The sequence below is a fragment of the Condylura cristata genome, unplaced genomic scaffold, assembly GCF_000260355.1.
Source record: "Condylura cristata isolate star-nosed mole 26May11 unplaced genomic scaffold, ConCri1.0 scaffold00014, whole genome shotgun sequence".
Classification (NCBI taxonomy): Eukaryota; Metazoa; Chordata; class Mammalia; order Eulipotyphla; family Talpidae; genus Condylura; species Condylura cristata.
In genome coordinates, this window is record NW_004567115.1 from 16,048,270 (window position 1) to 16,056,192 (window position 7,923).

At 41.5% G+C, this 7,923-nt stretch overlaps 1 protein-coding gene across 3 annotated transcripts in view; it reads right to left on the bottom strand.

The window, feature by feature from the left end:
- KIAA1456 (KIAA1456 ortholog) overlaps positions 1-5,784 on the bottom strand; it is a 39,483-nt gene extending 33,699 nt beyond the window's left edge. Inside the window, exon 1 of one of the 3 annotated variants that reach the window (XM_004682457.2) lies at positions 5,331-5,784. The gene's annotated coding sequence lies outside the window, so the exon portion shown is untranslated. Of the gene's footprint in view, positions 1-5,234; positions 5,288-5,330 lie in introns of those variants that run through there. The other 2 variants (XM_012724743.1, XM_012724744.1) reach the window with 2 other exon arrangements.
- Between the last annotated feature and the right edge of the window lie 2,139 nt (positions 5,785-7,923).

The following is a 7,923-nucleotide window of genomic DNA, read 5'->3' on the forward strand; positions in this document are numbered from 1 at the left end:
TGCATTTAGAGAGCCAATGTGCTGTTTTTTATCTTGATATCTGGTGGCTTGACATGGAGTAGCCTAACTGGAATCAAAGAACATCTTCATAATATAGTGTGACTTACCCCACGTAGCATTTGTATTTCTATATTTAATGCACCTACCTGAGAAGGCATCTGAATGGAGCGTCTTACTTTTGGGAACAAGAAAGAGATTTAAAAATTATATATAGACTGTAATAGACTGACAGATTCACTGAATAATTGCATTTGCTCCAGCGACTCTTCTGTTATTTTCTAGCTTCAAATATCAGAGGCAAAGAAAAACCTATTTGATTCTCTAATCAAGACTAATTTCTAGATGTGCTAATGTAATTTCTGAGTGCAAATACACTAATAATTTGTTACTTTGCAAGAGTAGTGATGTAATCATATCTACTTTAAAAGGAATCTGACAAGCAACAGGGTATAAGTGATTAGAATGAATTCAAGCTCTTATTTTAATCTCCAATTAACAGGGCCTTTTTTTTGAAATCCTAAAAAAAAAAAAAACTAGCATGAAAAGCACAGAACAAAGAAAGATTCAGTAGAAACACAGATACACAAATAATTCAACTAGGGAGGGAACCAACTTGCCAGGGGCTGTTACAGCTTCAATAGGACACTACTGTTTTTCTAATGCAGTTAGTGGTAGATTATCTGGGACTTTTGTGGAAGGGCCTTTGTCAAAACCATTTTCCTAATATTTTACTTTGACTAAGCTGAAACAAAGGAATAGTACTTCACATTCAAATAGTACCACATGCAGAGGCAGGTGTTTGGTAATTTTTAGTTATTTATTTGCTTGATGCTTTTTCAAGCAGTTTCAACCGTAGTGACTGTAATATCCATCTGTTTGAAATGGAAATTGGTTAGCAACTAGATCTTTTTTTGAGTCTCGCAATATATCATCTACCTGCTTTGAATGAAATATTCCAGCTAAATCTCTGATGAAATACATTTTAGATGTGTTAAACATGATGGAGTGTCAGTCTGCATTCATTCCAAGCTCCCTAAAGTATGCCTTCTTCTCTGTCTGACTGAAAGCGATAAGCTCCATTTCTCAGAGACCCTTGTTGCTAAGATTCCAGGCTCAGATTAGGTCTGGGCCAGTGAGATAAGCTGGATGGGAAGTGAGGTGGAAGATACACAAGGAAGACATTTGCTAGAGTTTATTATTTATTTGTTTATTTTGGTAGCCATGTTTAGTCACTGGCTTCCTGGGTAAAATGGCACTTTGTAGTTACTTCTCGATCCAGACTGAGCTGGAGGGACAACGCTGATACAGCAAGACTGACCTGGCACCTCAGGGTCACTGCCATCATTGCTGTAGTCTGGAGAATTTCTGTTATCTGCAACTTCACTGATAGAAGAAAAAGAAGGGAGAGATGCGTGCATTCAGGCAACTAGACAACAGGGAATGCCTGGGGCGACCCACAAAAGGGGAAAAGGTTGTTCCTACTAGAAATAGGCATCTCTGTGTTAAAGCAAAGTCACAAAAGGTTACCCAGAAAGTCTTAGGCCCTAAGTAAGATGAGACAAAAAAAAACCAAAAAACCAAACAAAACAAAAGCACTATCAGATGAGAAAATAATCATGGGAACTCATGGAAGGAGAGAGGGGAAAACATTAAAGAAAAAGATGGGACAAAGGAAAGGAAAAGAAGGGGAGAAAGACTGGAACAGAGAATAACAAAGACAATGAAGCCATGCACTGGTGAAGAGGACCTTAGGCCACATGCGAAATACCCCAGGGCCTTGCCTGGATGCTACCAGAGTACAGTCACCAAGATGAACGCTGCCTCCAGCCACTGCCCTGTGGGTTGTGAGAGTCCTGGCAAGGGTTCTCAATTATCGATTCTAAAACTCTTCACACCAGAAAAGAAGGTGAATCCACCCTCTTTATTATAAACTTACATTCAAACTGTATAAACCTTCATATTTGTGTATATCCTATTATCTCACATGTATGTGTATATATATAGATATACATAGATCTATCTATCTATACATATATATATATGCATGGATGATTGACAGATGAGAGAGATAGGAAGGAAGGATGGATGGGGAAATATACAAAATGTATTTGTAACAAAAATCTGTAAACAGAAGTCTGTTAGCTAAAAAAATGGTTTTAAAGTCAGACAATAATGCAGACTGCTAAAAAACTAGACATTTATAGTAAATGTTGGTTTAATTCCTAAAAACAAAAATGTTTAATTCCTAAAAACTAAAATGTTATGTCACTTTTATAATTCAACACAGTAGTCTGAAAAAAAGCTTCAGGTAAGATGTTTGCACCAATTCATTAAGCTTAATTAAGCTCTACTGACAATGTAATTCCTGACATTAGAGGAAGTCTGTCTCCCAGCCCAGGCTATTGTCCCATAATTTCTGCTCTAGCCTCTCACACACATAGTTCCCTTCTTCAAAGGTACCTGTTCTCTCCACTGTCTTCCCTCCCTAGGGACAGGGCAGATGCTCTCTAGGAGCTGTTTCCTGGGTATCAGATGTTCTTCCTTCCCAAGCACCTTTCCACTTCCACTACCGCTTTAAACAAGCATTCCTTATCTCCCTTTTCCCACATAGCACTAACACAATTACAATTATCGATTTACCTATTTACTACCAACAGGTCTTCATTGCATGAGGGTCAGGTCTGTTTTTCTTGCGATTGTATCCTGGAAGCTTAGCCTGGTGCCTTAGGTATCTCAGGACTGCTGAAGGGTTGAAACACTAATGAATGTTGCTGCTTCATCTTCAAAGTTTAAATAATCCATTTTTTGAATGTAACCATCCATGAAATATCTAGGAATTATTCTCCTTTTAAGGGTCATATTTTTAGTGGCATGAACAGAAACTAGCTCATGTTTAAACTCTGCTTTAAACATGTTTACATGTTTAAACTCTGCTTTAGAATTTCAAATGGTCATCTCCTCCTTCCTCTCTACTAAGCTCATTGTTATGTCCCAAAGCCATCACAGGTATCTTCTTTAATTTAATAATCCAAAGGTGCCAACTAGAGGGGATGAATTTTAGAGAGCCTGAGCCTCTAACTCCCAAAGGACATGAACTTCTAAAAGCCTGGTGTATGCTATCTCCTATACTGTAAGTATATTAAGTATACCAGAATGGAGAGAGAGCTCATTTATCCAAATATTCAATGCTGCTGTCAATTACACAGCCACCTGTCTGCAGCCCTCGAGTGGTACTTAAGTCACCATATTTCTACATCATTTCAACATACTTCTGCTGACAATGTGCCAATGGGTTTCTCTCTTGGCATTTTACACCAATTATTCCATTTGCTTCTCACAGGCAGGAAGTGGATTAGAGCTGGGATTCACTCTAGGTGATAACACTTCAAGCTCTAAATTCCTTTTCTAAGTGGTTAGAAGTTTCTTTGGGTGGAAAATAGGTAACCAAGGTGAAGGATGCTAATTCTTTTTGAAATCCTCTTACCTAAAGGATCTTTGTAATGGACCTACAAAGAAGAGAGTCACAAAAGCTGAAGGACATTCAACTGTCCGTTTAGCATCATTATATTGGCACCTCTGCCAGAGATCAGTACATGCCAGCACCAGGCTCCATGTTCAGTTCTTCCATCTGTCCTTAAATAAATCCCCAGTATCTTAATACTTTCCTTCCACTCCTTTCAAGACACTTCCTAATTTATCTCTCAGATTGCACAGTCCAGAGCTGACAGCTTTGTCGCAACAACGCATTACACCAAGAACTAAATTACAGAGAGAGCCTGATTCAATTTCTATGTAAAAATACAAATTGCAATATCAACCAGCAGCAAACACAAAGATTTAGTTGTGTTTTTTTCTCAGCATTGAAATCCTTTGTATCACCCAGTTTGTCTGACCTTTGAGTCCTTTTTAAAGGCACAGTAGAGGAAATATGTTTCAAAAAACAAGTTCTCTAAAGGCACATTCTTTACAAGTGAAATTCATTTAAATTCACATACCCACCTACTAGAAATATTATAAGCATTCATACCGGATGAAGGGCCTCTTAGACCCCATTAAGATTTGGCTTTAGAACATACACATAAACAGAAGACTTGAGATTTATTGGGAAAGTCCCATGTCTACCTCCATTTTAAGGCAGAGTTAACCATGCAGACATAGTATTTTCAACCTCACATCCCTCTGGTAAGTAAAATCTTATGAAAACCTTTGAACACCTTGGTGCTTTAGCGACACAAAGGATAGTTTTTTTTTTTTTTCCAAAGACACACAGACACAAAGGAATTTTTTTTTTCCAAAGAACATCATTATGAGTAATTGAACCTTTCTAGAAATAGGATTTCTTTTGAATTAAGAGACGAGTCTATAGGGAGCTCCTTTCTCAAATCTGACCAAATACATTAATGAAGCACCAGTTCTCTGGAGCAGTTTCCTCAGCAAGGCGATGCTTTTGAACTTGGCAAGCTCGCCTCTAAAGAAGTTATGTGCAATCAGTGGCCATCAGTCACTTTCATCTCAAATAATCCTCTGTCTCGGCAATTCTAACACATCTCTCACCAACACTGGAGAGTCCCTCATACTAAAATTCCTACCAGGCAGCAAGGACAGAAAAGTGGACAGTTCTCCTAGTCCAAGACTTCAAAACAAATTAACCTTGTTTATCCAGCAAGAATGCTAATGAGCACATGAAGAGTAAAAAAGGAGTTAAATGACAACCATTACCTGTAATACTGTCAGAGGTTAAGATTACTCTTTGCTCATAGGAAAAGCTCAGTATACATATCAGTATACGCATACCAACCAGTATAAGCCTTTGTGCTTAGATCTTTACAGGCTTTCTTCTACATAAAACGTTGTACGCCTATAACATTTATTCACGAAGAGCCAGGTAATACCAAAAGGGACAGCTACAGTAAATAATATACCACTTAATCTAACCATCCGATAATGGCATTCATTCTTAATCTCTACATTTATCATCAGCTTGGTTATTTCAATAAATTCTTCAAGATCAGCTAAATAATATATTCTGACAAACTTTCTAGCTTCAAGTTACCTGAGCTTACCGCTCCTGCTAGTTAAAAATCAGTCCCCTAGTGATGTTTTCTGAAAGGAAAGATGCACGTGTGATCCAGTGCTAATCCATTTCACCTTTAAGACGCAAAACATGTTCCCTATAGCTCCGAGTTTTTATTTATCTGGTGTTAACATCTGAAGCACAACCTGCAATCACTTACTGCAAGGCCGCTCGCTTGTTTTGATCACGTCTAAGTTTTCAAGGTAAACAGGTCACCGGCGGCCACTGGAATGACAGAGGAAGAACACGAACTCACCCCAGGCGGTCAGACTCCGGGCATGGGCTTCGGGGCGCTAACAGGACGACGGGTCGCAACCCTTCCTCCCAATCCTCGGAGGAAGGGCAAGGGCAGGCGCAGAGCCAGCAGGTCTAGGGTGGGAAGGAGGCTTCTTGCTGCTCAGCTCTGCAGACCATTGTCAGCGCCACGGCCGCCGGCGGCTTTCTGCGCGGTATGGGGGCGGGAAGCTCCACCGAACCGAATAGTTGCAAGCTTTACAGAAGCCAGGGAGAACTAGCTGTTTTTGCTTGAGAGCCAAGGGCTGTACCTGGTGTAACTTCCACCCCGTGACCTATTTTAGAGTGTGAGATGAAAGCAATATGAAAAATAGACGGAGGGCTCATGGGCGCGCTTACCCGAGTGAAAATACGCGCGGGCTCGCGCGAGCCCCCGACAAATGTCGGGGCTTCCAGAAAGAAGTTGCTGTGAGGCCCCAGGAGGCGTCCCTGGCACGGTTTGGCCCGCAGAGCTTGTGGGAGGCCCCTCCTTAAGCTCCGCCTCCCTTCGCAGCCCATTCCCAGCGTTGTGTGCCTTTCCCCAGGTGCACCCCGTACAGGAAGCCTCGCTCTTCGGGTTGGGGGCCTTTGGCCAGCAGCTGGGCTATGGATTCCCCGCCCCCACAGCGATCCCCGCCTCCCCACCCGACCTCACCTCTCTGGAGGCGGGGCTCAGCTCCCACAGAGACCCACCGTACTCCAGGGCAGAGAGAATAGCCTCAGAGGGTCAACGGGCACCCGTGTGGCCACCTTGATCAGTCCCCAAAGAATGTCCAGATCCAACCGGCCAGGAAGTGGAGCTCGGTGGCTGGCTCCCTCCCAGTCTGGGCAGTGGGATGACCTTCCTTGCCTCTTGGCTTGCTTTGTTCTCTGCTGTACCTCCGAGTTTGGAGGGTCTTATGGGTCCTACCTGGAAAGGATCCCAAGGCCAGGGCACCTGCCCGGCCCGCAGCACAGCCGCTCAATACCAGGGGCGAAAACAGTATGCTTCAGAGCTTCTTTTCTCTTTTGACCCTTGAGCCACTGGCCACTCACTTCAAAGGCAATGTCCCAGTTGAGTAGTGGGGTAACCAAAAATCAAAGGTGGGCACAGAGGTGCCACTGTTCAGATTCTTCAAATTGTTAGTGACACGGCATGCTGGAATCTATTAAGAGTTTATAAAATTAGTCCCATCAAAGTAGCATCTATCAGAAAGAGAGATCAACTTAAGCTCTCGACTTCTGTCAAAAATCGCATCAGATTCCACCTCTCCCCCTTACTTTTGTAACTTTGAGACGACTTTGTGTAGCAATGGGATTAACTGCTTTCTGCCCTGTCCTTAGTAGAACTTCTGTTATTAAACTACTCAGTAGTCACCAGGGGTCTATGAACTTTTAAAGTGCGTGTGTCCAATTTAGAAAAATTAACAGGTAGCTTCTTTCCAATTTAAATGCTACCAAAAAATATGTAAACTGTTGAGGCTCCTGTCTACATGGGTTGTTGGATTTCATGTTGAGTTGCTTTTTGTGGAAATTCAACTATATGTCTCCTATAAACACACTGTGTGGGGGGGGGGGCGTGGGGGGCATGTGTGTAGCTAGAGAGGGCAGGTGGAGATTAACTCAAGAGTTTGTGAATCTAAACTGTTGAGGCTCCTGTCTACATGGGTTGTTGGATTTCATGTTGAGTTGCTTTTTGTGGAAATTCAACTATATGTCTCCTATAAACACACTGTGTGGGGGGGGGGCGTGGGGGGGCATGTGTGTAGCTAGAGAGGGCAGGTGGAGATTAACTCAAGAGTTTGTGAATCTAAATAGTTTTCTAGCTCCACAGTAAATTTGTGTGGAGGAGGGAATATTTACTTAGCGTTCTTATCACCATGCCCAGGGTAATCAAATTGACATTTCCTTTTCCTGTCAGCATCTCTTTTTTTTTTTTCATTTAACAGGGAAAAAAAAATCATGAGCCTATTTTAAATGATCTTCTTGAGCTGAATGCCAGACACAAAAAATACCACTGCTCATTTTCATTTTCACTCAACAGAACCAGGACTACAGTCTGACCTTGGATGGAGAATACATTCTAGAATCTGTGATACGCCTTGCTCCTTTCTAACAGTACAACAGGAAACAAAGCACACCCATTTGAGTATATTATAGTGCCTGGCACATAGTAGGTGCTTAATAAATAAACTTGCCGGGAAGTGAGATCTCAACAAAATTTGTTAAATGTGAAAGAGGCCTAGTTTAAATTCTACAGAAAAAAAGGGAAACCATCTATATAGATGAGGTGGTACAAGCAGGTGTCCTGTATGTGTGTGTGCATGCTTTTGAAATGAAGACTGGCTGAGGAATGGAAGTAAGAAAGTAGAATTGCTGTGCTTTCAAGATATGGTTATACATCAATTTTATGCAGAAATGTGTCATCTTAATGAGAAAAGAGAGCTTCTGTATGTATGCACTGCCAGTATAGTTCAAAATTCCCAAATTTTAGCAAGTAGAATAGACACATTAGCAGATAAAAGTTCGCAAATTTCTGTGGCTAAGATAACCCTTTAAAATACCTGACTCAGCATTCTCTTTGCAGGTTTCTACAC